Source organism: Salvelinus alpinus, chromosome 19, assembly GCF_045679555.1.
Source record: "Salvelinus alpinus chromosome 19, SLU_Salpinus.1, whole genome shotgun sequence".
NCBI classification, from domain to species: domain Eukaryota; kingdom Metazoa; phylum Chordata; class Actinopteri; order Salmoniformes; family Salmonidae; genus Salvelinus; species Salvelinus alpinus.
The window spans coordinates 8,053,939-8,071,074 of NC_092104.1; the positions used below are offsets into that span (position 1 = coordinate 8,053,939).

At 44.2% G+C, this 17,136-nt stretch overlaps 1 protein-coding gene across 1 annotated transcript in view; it reads left to right on the forward strand.

Annotated features, from left to right (window-relative positions):
* Window positions 1–459: 459 nt before the first annotated feature.
* LOC139544944 (atos homolog protein B-like) overlaps window positions 460–17,136 on the forward strand; it is a 45,931-nt gene continuing 29,254 nt past the window's right edge. Inside the window, exon 1 of the mRNA XM_071352176.1 lies at window positions 460–810. The gene's annotated coding sequence lies outside the window, so the exon portion shown is untranslated. The remainder of the gene's footprint in view (window positions 811–17,136) is intronic.

The following is a 17,136-nucleotide window of genomic DNA, read 5'->3' on the forward strand; positions in this document are numbered from 1 at the left end:
TCACAAACGCCTAAACTAATGATCGTCCGAGATATTTGAATATATTTGTTAAATCAAAAATGAGCGAACTCTGGTTGGTTCATGGAAATCCAACTGACCAATCGCTTAAATGACAGGTGCCCAGCTGGCCGTAAACTCCACCCCCATTTATTTTTCAGCAAACCCCGGAAACATCGTTGTTTAAAGTGTTTTCAATAGTTACCACAGCCACAAAGTCAAAATTGGCAATATTGTGTAAAATTCATGAAAAAAAACAATTTGAGTTTTGGTATTAATTTAAGGTTATGGTTAGGCATAAGGTCACTAGTGCGGTTAAGGTTAGGGTTGAGGTTAGGGTTTAAAATCAGATTTTAAGAAGATAAATTGTATAAATAGGCGGAGTTTATGACTTTGTGACTGTGGTAGCTAGTGACGACCTGTTTAAAGGGACACTGAGCTATTTCATGGGCGAGGGCGAAAACAGCTGAAGCGCAGAAAAGCAGATACATGCAAAATAGTCAGCAAGCAAAGGAGCTAGCTAGCTATGTGGTCAGAGAGGAGAGGAGAGACGACAAGACGAGACGGAAAATTTCGATGATCAACGATGCAATCAACTTCTCTTCGAAGATAGCTAACGTTGGTTTTGATAGCAATCCGATTGATCTTTGAATGTGAAAAGAGACACTTGATGTGAAATCGGACAGGGCTGTCCTGAAGCTAAGATAAAAGGCAAAAAGTTAAACTCCGCTTCTGAGATGAAGGAAATGTCTAGTTAACACTTTATGTGTCAAGCCTGTCGTCCCCTTCGTGTAGCTGATAGTTACAGCTCTGGTGAGTAACAAAGCTTTTTCATGGTTACTGAATTATGTTCTGTAAGCTAGCTAACGGCTGATTTACTGCTTACATTTTGTAAAAACATGGTGTCAATACTATTGTACTATTGTAATGACGTTATAACAACTAAATGTGTATTTCAGGGTTATAAATGTGGACAGTGGTCTTTGTGAAAAACATACACGCAATCTTATTTAGGCAGCTGGCTACATGGTAGTTTAGAGTATTGTCGTATTGAATAATTTTCTTCGGCATTTGAAATTCAGCCTAGCCCAGATGACATTGTCATGACACACACACACATAAGTAAACTACTGTGTGTCTTCGTAGGGGGCGTTCCTCCGCTTTGTTTGCCATCCTCATTCTTCACAAGAAAAATGTATGTGCGCGCCGGGGGTGCATGCGTGTGCAGAATAGGGACAAGGAAATGAAGTCTCCTGACTTGCCATTATAAACGGGCGTGTGTGTTTAATACACACAGTCTGCAATGCATGCGTGCCTTCCCTTAACTACATACAGATGCAATGCATTACGCTTGGTACTGTACTGTACTGTGCTGTCTGTAGGTCGTAGCCTAACCCTATATGAGCGAGGGATCACCCCGCCACCACACACATGCTATAAATCTGAGTTGATGACGATATCATGGCGGTCGAATAACCGTGAATAATATCGCTGTAACTAATCGTTTAAGAGAGGTAAGGGAACCCAGCCATCCAAAGCACTAGCCAGGTTCCATTGTTCTGTAAGGGGAGCTGCTGCTAGATAGATGGGATTGCATTGGAGAGAGGCTACCATCTGCAACGGGAGATAGACAGCAGCTGTGGACCAATACTGACCTTAAACCGTCAATGTTGCGGTTATTGCTGCTATGTTGCACACATTCATGCAGCAATTGAGTAACCTTTGTTACTGTGATAAGAAGTGCAGTGATGTAGGTGTGTGTGTGTGTGTGTGTGTGTGTGTGTGTGTGTGTGTGTGTGTGTGTGTGGATCAGCTCATGCATTGATAGGTAATGTCTGGTTTGATTGTGCAGTGCTGCAGGGATATTCCCTTTGTCTTCACAAGCAGGGCAAGATAACATTGCATTTGCAAACATATTACATGTGCACACACACATACACACACACACACACACACACACACACACACACACACACACACACACACACACACACACATACATACATACATACATACATACATACATACATACATACATACAAACCCCCTACAGACAGACCTACAGGCCGTTCTAAACATGCTTGTCCACAGTCTGCCCTGAGCCCAGCTCTGCTCTGGACATCCTCAGTGTGAAGGCTTATAAGATGTACTCTTCTCTACTAGTGACCTGGTGGGACCTGACAGAGGATATTACAAATGATAATTAGGACGTAGTCTTCTCTACTAGTGACCTGGTGGGACCTGACAGAGGATATTACAAATGATAATTAGGACGTAGTCTTCTCTACTAGTGACCTACTGGGACCTGACAGATGATATTACAAATTATAATTATGATGTAGTCTTCTCTACTAGTGACCTGGTGGGACCTGACAGAGGATATTACAAATGATAATTAGGACGTAGTCTTCTCTACTAGTGACCTGGTGGGACCTGACAGAGGATATTACAAATGATAATTAGGACGTAGTCTTCTCTACTAGGGACCTAGTGGGACCTGACAGAGGATATTACAAATGATAATTAGGACGTAGTCTTCTCTACTAGTGACCTAGTGGGACCTGACAGAGGATACTACAAATGATAATTAGGACGTAGTCTTCTCTACTAGTGACCTACTGGGACCTGACAGAGGATATTACAAATGATAATTAGGACGTAGTCTTCTCTACTAGTGACCTGGTGGGACCTGACAGAGGATATTACAAATGATAATTAGGACGTAGTCTTCTCTACTAGTGACCTAGTGGGACCTGACAGAGGATATTACAAATGATAATTAGGACGTAGTCTTCTCTACTAGTGACCTACTGGGACCTGACAGAGGATACTACAAATGATAATTAGGACGTAGTCTTCTCTACTAGTGACCTACTGGGACCTGACAGAGGATAAATTATGATTATTTAAGGGTGTATGTAGCAGAAGTGACTGCACTGTTCAATGCATTGATTCATGTGTGACAGAGTGAAATCAATGTTTCACATACAGTCAATCCTCTGCCTCTCTGTGTGTGTGTGTGTGTGTGTGTGTGTGTGTGTGTGTGTGTGTGTGTGTGTGTGTGTGTGTGTGTGTGTGTGTGTGTGTGTGTGTGTGTGTGTGTGTGTGTGTGTGTGTGTGTGTGTGTGTGTGTGTGTGAATAAACTAAATACGTCAAATTAAGCACTTTGCTGCTCTACAACACGTGTAGCCTGGATCGGGATCGTTGAGAGAATTAAACCACATTTGCAATCTCTTCGCGGACAGACTACATAAACCTCAATTGCATTGCATCGTGACTAAGAACAGCTCTTTTTAAAGGCACACGTAGCCTACATATCAAGGCATACACACAAACAATCTAGGTCAAACTACTATGAGCATTGATCAGCAGTCAAGTTTTAAAGATAGTGGACTTTCAAGAAATAAATTGTCACCGGCCACATCATCATAGTGATGGAGTTTGCAAACATCCAAATCTAATCATCAACAAACAACAAACATGATGTTCTCTCTAACCTTAGGTGTGTGTGTGTGTGTGTGTGTGTGTGTGTGTGTGTGTGTGTGTGTGTGTGTGTGTGTGTGTGTGTGTGTGTGTGTGTGTGTGTGTGTGTGTGTGTGTGTGTGTGTGTGTGTGTGTGTGTGTGTGTGTGTGTGTGTGTGTGTGTGTGTGTGTGTGTTTCAATCAGCCACAAACAAAGTTAAACTCTCCACAGGCTGGTTCAGACACGCTGTTTGCTTTGACTCAACAACACATCAGCTGAGAGGACACACTGTAAACAAACACACACAAACACTCCTCAGTCCTCTCTCTCTGTGTTCTGTGTTCGTTAACATACCAAGGCCTCTGCCAAACTAAACCCTTCAACTGTCAGACAGACTCAGATCCTAACAAAATACCTGTGTAGAGCCTGTGTATGAATAGAGCCCATATAGAGCCTGTGTACGATTAGAGACTGTGTACGAGTAGAGCCCGTGTGGAGCCCATATAGAGCCCGTGTAGAGCCCGTGTACGAATAGAGCCCGTATGGAGCCTGTGTGGAGCCCGTATAGAGCCCATGTACAAATAGAGCCTGTGTACGAATATAGCCCGTATAGAGCCCGTGTAGAGCCCGTATAGAGCCTGTGTACGAATAGAGCCCATATAGAGCCTATGTATGAATAAAGCCTGTGTAGAGCCCGTATGGAGCCTGTGTAGAGCCCATGTAGAGCCCGTGTACGAATAGATCCCATGTTGAGCGCATTTACAAATAGAGCCCATGTGGAGCTCGTGTAGAGCCTGTGTACGAATAGAGCCCGTATAGAGCCTGTGTACAAATGGAGCCCGTATAGAGCCCATGTACGAATAGAGCCGGTATAGAGCCTGTGTACGAATAGAGCCTGTGTGGAGCTTGTATAGAGCCTGTGTATGAATAGAGCCCATGTAGAGCCCGTTTACAAATAGAGCCCGTATAGAGCCTGTGTACGAATGGAGCCCGTGTGGAGCCCGTATAGAGCCTGTGTACGAATAGAGCCCGTGTGGAGCTTGTATAGAGCCTGTGTATGAATAGAGCCCATGTAGAGCCCGTTTACAAATAGAGCCTTTGTGGCACCCATGTATAGAGCCTGTGTACGAGTAGAGCTCATATAGAGCCTGTGCACGAATTGAGGCCGTATAGAGCCCGTGTAGAGCCTGTGTACGAATAGAGCCTGTATAGAGCCCATGTGGAGCCTTTGTATGACTAGAGCCTGTGTAGAGCCCTTGAGGAGCCCATATAGAGCCTGTGTACGAATAGCGCCCGTGTTCAAGTAGAGCCCGTATAGAGCCTTTTTTTTTGCCCGTGTACGAATAGAGCCCGTGTGGAGCCCATGTGGAGCCCGTATAGAGCCTTTTTTTTGCCTTTGTACGAATAGAGCCTGTGTAAAAATAGAGCCCGTATACGAATGGAGCCCGTGTGGAGCCTGTGTACGAGTAGAGCCCGTGTAGAGCCCGTATAGAGCTCATGTGAAGCACGTATAGAGCATGTGTACGAATAGAGCCCATTTAGTGTCCGTATAGTGCCCTTGTAGAGCCCGTGTAGAACCCGTTTTAAAAATAGAGCCTGTGTGGGGCCCGTATAGAGCCCGTGTAGAGCCCGTATAGAGCCTGTGTACAAATAAAGCCCGTTTGGAGCCCGTATACAAATAGAGCCTGTGTACGAATAGAGCTCATGTGGAGCTCGTTAGATCCTGTGTACGAATAGAGCTGGTGTATAGCCTGTGTAGAAATATAGCCTGTGTAGAGCCTGTGTAGAAATAGAGCCCGTGTACGAATAGAGCCCGTATAGAGCCCGTGTAGAGCCTGAATAGAGCCTGTGTAGAACCCGTGTACAAATAGAGCCCATGTACGAATAGAGCCAGAGTAGAGCCCGAATAGATCCCATATGGAGCCCGTGTATGAATAGAGCCCATATAGAGACTGTATAGAGCCTGTATAGTATGTTTTTACTCTGTGTGTACTTATCCCACAGCGCTAGGCTTAGTTTATAAGCCAGTCGTTAGCAAAGCACTCTCTCTCTCCATCCCTCAGGCTTGGACCATGGCGCACACACACACACACACACACACACACACACACACACACACACACACACACACACACACACACACACACACACACACACACACACACCATACATAATAACAGCATGCATGCACAAACACACACATGAACACACACACCACCCACCAACAGATAAAAGAAGAACTAAGGTGAACATAAAGATGTAACCACACACACTCATCCTGGGGGCTTGTCCATTTTTGCGAGAGAGAGAGAGAGGGTGGAGGGGGGGGGGAGCTTATTTGCGTCGCTCCATGAATAGGCCACATATTTTTCCAGGACATTCCATCCTGTGAGCTGCAGGAGCCTGTCACCAAGACTCCATTGCTTAAGACGGCAGTGACACACACATTCACACACACACACACACACACATTCACACACACATACATTCACACACATACATTCACACACATACATTCACACACAGTTAAAGGCTGTTTTGGGAGTGTATGTGTCTGTATAGACAAGTGTATGTGTGTGTATGTTTTGTGTAATGTGGAGGTGCCAGTGTGTTTTGTGTGTGAACAGGATGTTCTATGCTTCGTTCTGTTCAGCTGTACTCAGACACCCTTGAACAAGGGAGGGACTTGAGGGAGGAGGCCACCTCCTGTTTTCCTATATTGATGTGAACAAGGGCTCTTAAAGGGGCAGTGCTGTGTGTGTGTGTGTGTGGTAAACAGGGGGTGGCCTCCTGCCTTCTCAACTGAGATACAAAAGCTCCTCTTCTAAAGTTTGCATCATTGCTCAACTGAGGTGAAATAATTACTTTTTAATAATTTTTTGTTAATATAAGATCTCTTTTGCAAGTGAGGCCTGAATCAATGGCCACCTTTGTTCCTGTACTCAAGAAGGCAAAGATAACTGAACTAAATTACTATCGTCCCATAACGCTCACTTCTGTCATCATGAAGTGCTTTGAGAGACTAGTCAAGGATCATAGCACCTCCACCTTACCTGCCACCCTAGACCCACTTCAATTTGCATAACGCCCCAATAGGTCCACAGACGATGCGATCGCCATTACACTGCACACTGCCCTATCCCATCTGGACAAGAGGAATACCTATGTAAGAATGCTGTTCATCGACTACAGCTCAGCATTCAACACCATAGTACCCTCCAAGCTCATCATTAAGCTTGAGGCCCTGGGTCTCAACCCCGCCCCTGTGCAATTGGGTCCTGGACTTTCTGACGGGCCGCCCCCAGGTGGTGAAGGTAGGAAAAAACATCTCCACTTCGCTGATCCTCAACACTGGTGCCCCACAAGGGTGCGTGCTCAGCCCCCCCTGTACTCCCTGTTCACCCACGACTGCGTGGCCATGCACACCATCAACTCAATCATCAAGTTTGCAGATGACCCAACAGTAGAGGGCTTGATTACCAACAACGACGAGACAACCTACAGGGAGGAGGTGAGGGCCCTCGGAGTGTGGTGTCAGGAAAACAACCTCTCACACAACGTCAGTAAAACAAAGGAGATGATCGTGGACTTCAGGAAACAGCAGAGGGAGCACCCCCTATCCACATCGATGGGACAGCAGTGGAGAAGGTGGAAAGTTTTAAGTTCCTCGGCGTACACATCACGGACAAACTGAAATGGTCTACCCACACAGGCAGTGTGCCTCTTAAACCTCTGGAGGCGGAAGAAACTTGTCCTGTCACCTAAAAACCTCACATAATTTTTACAGATGCACAATTTAGAGAATCCTGTCGGGCTGTATCACCGCCTGGTACGGCAAATGCACCGCCCACAACCGCAAGACTCTCCAGAGGGTGGTGCGGTCTGCATAACGCATCACCGGGGGGGCAAACTACCTGCCCTCCAGGATACCTACAGCACCCGATGTCACAGGAAGGCCAAAAAGATAATCAAGGACAACAACCACCCGAGCCACTGCCTGTTCACCCTGCTATCATCCAGAAGGCGAGGTCAGTACAGGTGTATCAAGCTGGGACCGAGAAACTGAAAAACATCTTCCATCTCAAGACCATCAGACTGTCAAACAGCCATCACTGACACGGAGAAGCTGCCGCCTACATACAGACTCGAAATCATTGGCCACTTTAATAAATGGTCACATATCTTACATTACTCATCTCATCTAATATGTATATACTGTATTCCATACCATCTAGTTCATCTTGCCTATGCTGCTCGGTCATCGCTCATCCATATATTTATATGTACATATTCTTATTCCATCCCTTTAGATCTGTGTGTATTAGGTAGTTGTTGTGGAATTGTTAGATTACATGTCAGATATTGCTATACTGTCGGAACTAGAAGCACAAGCATTTCGCTACACTCGCATTAACATCTGCTAACCATGTGTATGTGACCAATAACATTTGAGTCCACAAATAAAACCAAACGAGTCCCATGTTATTTCAGCCATAACACCCACCATCATTAGAAACGGATAAGATTAGCATTACTGCAACATTATTTAGTTAAAATGTCATTTGATCTCTGAGAAATTAAGCTAGTTGATTGGCACCCAAATAGGCCCTTTTCATTTTTAAGATTCCCTTAATATTCAGTAAATATAGTACCCAACATCCGATTTGGACCAGACTTCTTCCTACAGTTGAGTAAGACATGAGGAATCCAATTAAATGGTAATAAGCCACCCAAAGACCCCCCACAACCCACACCAATCCACAACCAACACCAATCCACAACCCACACCAATCCACAACCCACACCAACCCACAACCCACACCAATCCACAACCCACACCAATCCACAACCCACACCAATCCCAACCCAATGCTTCAACCCAACTCTCCTGGAATAGTCCAACAAATGGCAGCTCTCTGAGAGGGCTATCCCTACAAACATTTCGCTACACTCGCATTAACATCTGCTAACCATGTGTATGTGACCAATAAAATTGGATTTCATTTGGTACGATTCTCATATGAAGACTTTTCCTACAATCCCAAAACGTTTTAAAAGGTTATGATAACTCTAATAAAATCATACAATGATAAACCATTGCATGGCAGTCATAAAATGATTAGAAAACATATCTAGATGTAGTGTGATTAGTGAAATGTACTATTAAACCCAACCCATTACCATTATAAAACACTACAGTGCCTTCAGAAAGTATTCACACCCCTTGAATTTGTCCACATTTTGTTGTGCTACAGCCTCAATTTATAATGGGTTACATTTAGATGTTGTTTCACTGGTCTACACACAATACCCCATAATGGTAAAGTGGAATTATGTACAAAATAAATAACAAATTAATAAAAAATAAAAAAACGGAAATGTCTTGAGTCAATAAGTATTCAACCACTTTGTTATGACAAGCCTAAATACGTTCAGGAGTACAAATGTGCTTAACATGTCAGATAGGTTTCATGGACTCACTCTGTGTGCAATAATAGTGTTTAACAGGATTTTTAACAATGACTGCCCCATCTCTCTACCCCACACATACAAGTATCTGTAAGGCCCCTCAATTGAGCAGTGAATTTCAAGCACAGATTCATACACAAAAACCAGGGGAGTTTTTCCAATGCCTCGCAAAGAAGGGCACCTATTAGTATAGACATTTGAAAATCCCTTTTAACATGGTGAAGTTATTAATGGCTGTCTAGCAATGATCAACGATCAATTTGACAGAGCTTGAAGAATTTAAAAAAGAATAGTGGGCAAATATTGTACAATCCAGGTTTACAAAGCTCTTAGAGTCTTACCCAGGAAAACTCGCAGCTGTAATCGCTGCCAACGGTGATTCTAACATGTATTGAGTCAGGGGGTTGAATACTTATATAATCAAAATATATGTGTTTTATTTTCTATTAATAATAATAAAAAACAATTTTTGCACTTTTCTTCCACTTTGACATTAGAGTATATTGTGTAGATCTTTGAAAAACAAGACAATTAAATACATTTTAATCACACTTTGTAACACAACAAAATGTGAAAAAAGTTAAAGGGTGTGATTACATTCTGAAGGCTCCATTGGAGATCATAACCTTGAAACCATTATAACTGCTGTAGGCTAATAGTTTGCTTGTTCACCAGGAATAGTCTAATCCAGACCTTTTTCGAAGGGAATAAATCCCAAACACAGGGGCCGTTTCCTGGACAAACTGAAGTGCTTTCATGGACTGGCTTGAATTGTGAGGATGACCACAAAATGTATTTTGTCATGGGCAAAAGCTATTGGTTTTCTACCCAGTGTTGCAAAAAAAAAATTGTGATCCATTTAATAAACACAAGAGACCAGCAAAATGGATTAAAGGGTGTGGCAGTAGTTGGAACAGTGGCATCTAGTGGGCAAAACCTTGTACTTTCACACTTCTTTATGGTAAATAATGCATTTGACTTCAATGGGACATTTCTCTGAACAAGGGGGCAAAAACCATCGCCAGATTCATAGGGAATACATGACATAGTATGAAGAAGAAATACTCCATACTATTTGTCGGAGAACTGATAACGTATACTGGTTATTGGTGTGGCTTGTGGGGGGTCCGTGGGTGGCTATTGATCATTTTATTGGATACCTCATGTCTTACTCATTGTTAGGAAGAGTTATGATCCAAATCGGAGGTTGAAGATTATATGAATCCCTTAAATTAAAATGGCCAATGTGGGTGCAATCAATTCACTTAATTTCTCAGAGATCAAATTATATTTCAACAAAATAATGTTTCAGGAAGGTTAATATTATGTTTCTAACGATAGAAACCGTTTCAGAACAATCTGAGATGGTGGGTGTTGAAGTCCTCTTTCTGGTGTTTTTTTGAGGTGGACCGACCCAAAAGGCAGGAGCAGACAAGATGACCCACTTGAACCTCTACTGGAAACAGAAGCCCTTGTTGTTCTCTCTCCTCGCTGTTTGGTATCTGTGCTCTCTTCCTCTCTCTTCCTCTCTCTTCCTCTCTCTTCCTCTCTCTTCCTCTCTCTTTCTTTCTCTCTTCCTCTCTCTTCCTCTCTCTTCCTCTCTCTTCCTCTCTCTTCCTCTCTCTTCCTCTCTCTTTCTTTCTCTCTTCCTCTCTCTTTCTTTCTCTCTTCCTCTCTCTTTCTTTCTCTCTTCCTCTCTCTTTCTTTCTCTCTTCCTCTCTCTTTCTTTCTCTCTTCCTCTCTCTCTCTTTCACTTTCTCTCTTTCACACACTTTCTCTCTCTCTCTTTTTCTTTCTCTCTTCCTCTCTCTTTCTTTCTCTCTTCCTCTCTCTCTCTTTCTCTCTTCCTCTCTCTCTCTTTCACTTTCTCTCTTTCACACACTTTCTCTCTCTCTCTTTTTCTTTCTCTCTTCCTCTCTCTCTCTTTCACTTTCTCTCTTTCACACACTTTCTCTCTCTCTCTCTCTTTTTCTTTCTCTCTTCCTCTCTCTTTCTCTCTTCAACTCTCTCTCTCTTTCACTTTCTCTCTTTCACACACTTTCTCTCTCTCGCACTCTTTTTCTTTCCCCTTCCTACTCTACTATATTTAGAAGAAGCTTCTTTTGTTTTGTAAGACACACACACCATCAGTTCCTTTCTATGTACACAAAACAGCCTATCATGCAGTTTCAAGAACTTACAGCCTTTGTTTTGCAAGCTACTATTAATTCAGCACGTTCCTTCCTCAACACACGGTTGAAGTCGGAAGTTTACATACACCTTAGCCAAATACATTTAAACTCAGTTTTTCACAATTGCTGACATTTCATCTTAGTAAAAATTCCCTTTCTTAGGTCAGTTAGGATCACCACTTTATTTTAAGAAATGTCAGAATAAATGTGAAATGGGAAATGTCAGTATAATAGTAGAGAGAATAATTTATTTCAGCTTTTATTTCTTTCATCACATTCTCAGTGGGTCAGAAGTTTACATACACACAATTAGTATTTGGTAGCATTGCCATTCAATTGTTTAACATGGGTCAAACGTTTCGGATAGCCTTCCACAAGCTTCCCACCATAAGTTGGGTGAATTTTGGCCGATTCCTCCTGACAGAGCAGGTGTAACTGAGTCAGGTTTGTAGGCCTCCTTGCTCGCACACACTTTTTCAGTTCTGCCCACAAATGTTCTATAGGATTGAGATCAGGGCTTTGTGATGGCCACTCCAATACCTTGACTTTGTTGTCCTTAAGCCATTTGCCACAACTTTGGAAGTATGCTTGGGGTCATTGTCCATTTGGAAGACCCATTTGCAACCAAGTTTTAACTTCTTGACTGATGTCTTGAGATGTTGCTTCAATATATCCACCAAATTCTGTCCTCGTGATGCCATCTATTTTGTGAAATGCACCAGTCCCTCCTGCATCAAAGCACCCCCAGAACATGATGCTGCAACCCCCGTGCTTCACGGTTCGGATGGTGTTCTTCGGCTTGCAAGCCTCCCCCTTTTTCCTCCAAACATAACGATGGTCATTATGGCCAAACAGTTCTATTTTTGTTTCATCAGACCAGAGGACATTTCTCCAAAAAGTACGATCTTTGTCCCCATGTGCAGTTGCAAACCGTAGTCTGGCTTTTTTATGGCGTTTTTGGAGCAGTGTCTTCTTCCTTGCTGAGTGGCCATTCAGGTTATGTCGATATAGGACTCGTTTTACTGTGGATATAAATACTTTTGTACCTGTTTCTTCCAGCATCTTCACAGGTTCCTTTGCTGTTGTTCTGGGATTGATTTGCACTTTTCGCAACAAAGTACGTTCATCTCTAGGAGACAGAACGCGTCTCCTTCCTGAGTGGTATGACGGCTGTGTGGTCCCGTGGTGTTTATACTTGCGTACTATTGTTTGTACAGATGAACGTGGCACCTTCAAGCATTTGGAAATTACTCCCAAGGATGAACCAGACTTGTGGAGGTCTCAAAAAAAAAAAAAGAGGTCTTGGCTGATTTCTTTTGATTTTCCCATGATGTCAAGCAAAGAGGCACTGAGTTTGAAGGCAGGCTTGAAATGCATCCACAGGTACACCTCCATTTGACTCAAATGATGTCAATTAGCCTATCAGAATCTTCTAAAGCCATGACATAATTTTCTGGAATTTTCCAAGCTGTTTAAAGGCACAGTCAACTTAGTGTATTTAAACTTCTGACCCACTGGAATTGTGATACAGTGAAATAATCTGTCTGTTAACAATTGTTAAAAAATGACTTGTGTCATGCACAAAGTAGATGTCCTAACCGACTTGCCAAAACTATAGTTTGTTAACAAGAAATTTGTGAAGTGGTTGAAAAACGAGTTTTAAACGATTCCAACAAGTGTATGTAAACTTCCGACTTCAACTGTACATACATACATACATACATACATACATACATAAACTCAGCAAAAAAAGAAACATCCTCTCACTGTGAACTGTGTTTATTTTCAGCAAACGTAACATGTGTAAATATTTGTATGAACACACAGACATGTGACTAACAGAAATGGAATAATGTGTCCCTGAACAAAAGGTGTGGGGGGGGTAAAAATCTAAAGTAACAGTCAGTATCTGGTTGCCACCAACTGCATTAAGTACTACAGTGCATCTCCTCCTCATGGACTGCACCAGATTTGCCAGTTCTTGCTGTGAGATGTTACCCCACTCTTCCACCAAGGCACCTGCAAGTTCCCAGACATTTCTGGGGGGAATGGCCCTAGCCCTCACCCTCCGATCCAACAGATCCCATACGTGCTCAATGAGATTGAGATCCGGGTTCTTTGCTGGCCATTGCAGAACACTGACATTCCTGTCTTGCAGGAAATCACGCACAGAACGAGCAGTATGGCTGGTGGCATTGTCAGGATGAGCTTGCAGGAAGGGTACCACATGAGGGAGGAGGATGTCTTCCCTGTAAGGCACAGTGTTGAGATTGCCTGCAATGACAACAAGCTCAGTCCGATGATGCTGTGACACACCGCCCCTGACCATGACGGACCCTCCACCTCCAAATCGATCCCGCTCCAGAGTACAGGCCTCGGTGTAACGCTCATTCCTTTGACGATAAACGCGAATCCGACCATCACCCCTGGTGAGACAAAACTGCAACTTGTCAGTGAAGAGAACTCTTTGGTCCAGAGACGATGGGTTTGTGCCCATATGCGACGACGTTGCCGGTGATGTCTGGTGAGGACCTGTCTTACAACAGGCCTACAAGCCCTCAGTCCAGCTTCTCTCAGCCTATTGTGGACAGTCTGAGCACTGATGGAGGGATTGTGTGTTCCTGTTGTAACTCGAGCAATTGTTGTTTCCATCCTGTACCTGTCCCGCAGGTGTGATGTTCGGATGTACCGATCCTGTGCAGCTGTTGCTACACATGGTCTGCCACTGCGAGGACGATCAGCTGTCCATCCTGTCTCCCTGTAGCGCTGTCTTAGGCGTCTCACAGTACGGACTAGAAGGCCAGCATCCCGGAGTCGTCTCTTCACTGTTGACATTGAAACTGGTGTTTTGCAGATACTGTTTAACGAAGCTGCCAGTTGAGGACTTGTGAGGCGTCTGTTTCTCAACCTAGACACTCTAATGTACTTGTCCTCTTGCTCAGTTGTGCACTGGGGCCTCCCACTCCTCTTTCTATTCTGGTTAGAGCCAGTTTGCGCTGTCCTGTGAAGGGAGTAGTATACAGCATTTTACGAGATCTTCAGGGTCATGGCAATTTCTCGCATTGAATAGGCTTCATTTTTGTCAGAACAAGAATAGACTGATGAGTTTCGGAACAAAGTTCTTTGTTTCTAGCCATTTTGAGCCTGTAATCGTACCCACAAATGCTGATGCTTCGTGCTTCTACACCTGCATTGCTTGCTGTTTGGGGTTTTAGGCTGGGTTTCTGTACAGCACTTTGAGATATCAGCTGATGTAAGAAGGGCTATAAAAATACATTTGATTTGATACTCAACTAGTCTAAAGAAGGCCAATTTTGTTGCTTTTTTAATCAGAGCAACAGTTTTCAGCTGTGCTAACATAATTGCAAAAGGGTTTTCTAATTGGAACACAGGAGTGATGGTTGCTGATAATGGGCCTCTGTACGCCTATGTAGATATTCCATAAAAAATCTGCCGTTTCCAGCTACAATAGTCATTTACAACATTAACAATGTCTACACTGTATTTCTGATTCATTTGATGTTATTTTAAGGACATTTCTAAGTGACCCCTTTTGAACGGTAGTGTACAGACACACACATGCCGTCTTATCGGCTCTTAACCAATCACGCTATTTTGTTCGTTTTTTCACGTTGTTCATAACTTGTTTTGTACATAGTGTTGCTGCTACCGTCTCTTATGACCGAAAAGAGCTTCTTCATTGCTCACCTCAAACTGGACGAAGAGTTCTTCTTCAATGAGTCGGACGGGAGGGATATTCTACTAGAGACACCCGACCAGGCCCAGATCCCCGTGATTCGCTGGAGAAGGAAACTGAGATTTAGTGGAAAAAGATCCGGGTGCCTTGTGAGGATCAGGCGACGAGTAGCTAATCTGCCCTTTGCCTTTCATCCTGCTAGCTAATATTCAATCGCAGGAAAATAAATGGGACGAACTGAAAGCACGTATAGCCTACTAACGGGACATTGAAAACTGTAATATCTTATGTTTCACCGAGTCGTGGCTGAACGACGACATTAAGAACATACAGCTGGCGGGTTATACACTCCATTGGCAGCACAGAACAGCAGCCTCTGGTAAGACCCGGGGCGGGGGCCTATGCATATATGTGAGCAACAGCTGGTCCACGATATCTAAGGAAGTCTCAAGGTTTTGCTCGCCTGAGGTAGAGTATCTCATGATAAGCTGTAGACCACACTATCCACCTAGAGAGTTTTCATCTGTATTTTTTGGAGCTGTCTACATACCACCACAGACCGATGCTGGCACTAAAACCGTGCTCAATGAGCTGTATACCGCCACAAGCAAACAGAAAAACGCTCATCTGGAGTCGGCGCTCCTAGTGGCCGGGGACTTTAATGCAGGGAAACTTAAATCCATTTTACCTCATTTCAGCATGTTAAATGTGCAACCAGAGGGGAAAAAATTATAGACCACCTTTACTCCACACACAGAGATGCGTACAAAGCTCTCCCTTGCCCTCCATTTGGCAAATCTGACCATAATTCTATCCTCCCGATTCCTGCTTACAAGCTAAAATTAAAGCAGGAGGAAGCACCAGTGACTCGGTTTATAAAAAAGTGGTCAGATGAAGCAGATGGTAAACTGCAGGACTGTTTTGCTAGCACAGACTGGAATATGTGCCAGGATTCTTTCACGCTTTCCGCAGCCGACGTGAGTAAGACCTTCAAACAGGTCAACATTCACAAGGCCAGAGGGCCAGACGGATTACCAGGACGTGTACTCTGAGCATGCGCTGACCAACTGGCAAGTGTCTTCACTGACATGTTCAACCTCTCCCTGACTGAGTCTGTAATACCAACATGTTTCAAGCAGACCACCATAGTCCCTGTGCCCAAGAACACTAAGATGACCTGCCTAAATGACTACCGACCCGTAGCTCTCACGTCTGTAGCCATGAAATGCTTTGAAAGGCTGGAAATGGTTCACATCAACACCATTATCCCAGAAACCCTAGACCCACACCAGTTTGCATACCGCCCTAACAGATCCAAAGATGACGCAATTTCCACTCCACACTGCCCTTTCCCAGCTGGACAAAACGAACACCTATGTGAGAATGCTATTCATTGACTACAGCTCAACGTTCAACACCATAGTGACCTCAAAGCTCATCACTAAGCTCAGGATCCTGGGACCAAACACCTCCCCCTGTAACTGGATCCTGGACTTCGTGACGGGCCGCCCCCAGGTGGTAAGGGTAGGTAACAAGACATCCGCCACGCTGATCCTCAACACAGAGGCCCCTCAGGGGTGCATGCTCAGCCACATCCTGTACTCCCTGTTCACTCATGACTGCACGGCCAGTCACGACTCCAACACCATCATTAAGTTTGCTGATGACACAGTGGTAGGCCTGATCACCGACAACGCTGAGACAGCCTATAGGAGGTCAGAGAGCTGACCGTGTGGTGCAAGGACAACAACCTCTCCCTCAACGTGATCAAGTCAAAGGAGATGATTGTGGACTACAGGAAAAGGAGGACCGAGCACTCCCCCATTCTCATCAACGGGGCTGTAGTGGAGCAGGTTGAGAGCTTCAAGTTCCTTGGCGTCCACATCACCAACAAACTAACATGGTCCAAGCACACCAAGACAGTCGTGAGGAGGGCACGACAAAACCTATTCCCCCTCAGGAGACTGAAAATATTTGGCATGGGTACTCAGATCCTCAAAAGGTTCTACAGCTGCGCCATCGAGATCATCCTGACCGGTTGCATCACCGTCTGGTATGGCCACTGCTCAGCCTCCGACCGCAAGGCGCTACCGAGGGCAGTGCGTACGGCCCAGTACATCACCGGGACCAAGCTTCCTGCCATCCAGGACCTCTGTACCAGGCGGTGTAAGAGGAAGGCCCTAAAAATGGTCAAAGACTCCAGCCACCCAAGACATAGACTGTTCTCTCTGCTACCGCACGGCAAGCGGTACCGGAGCGCCAAGTCTAGGTCCAAGAGGCTTCTAAACAGCTTCTACCCCCAAGCCATAAGACTGCTGAACATCTAATCAAATGGCTA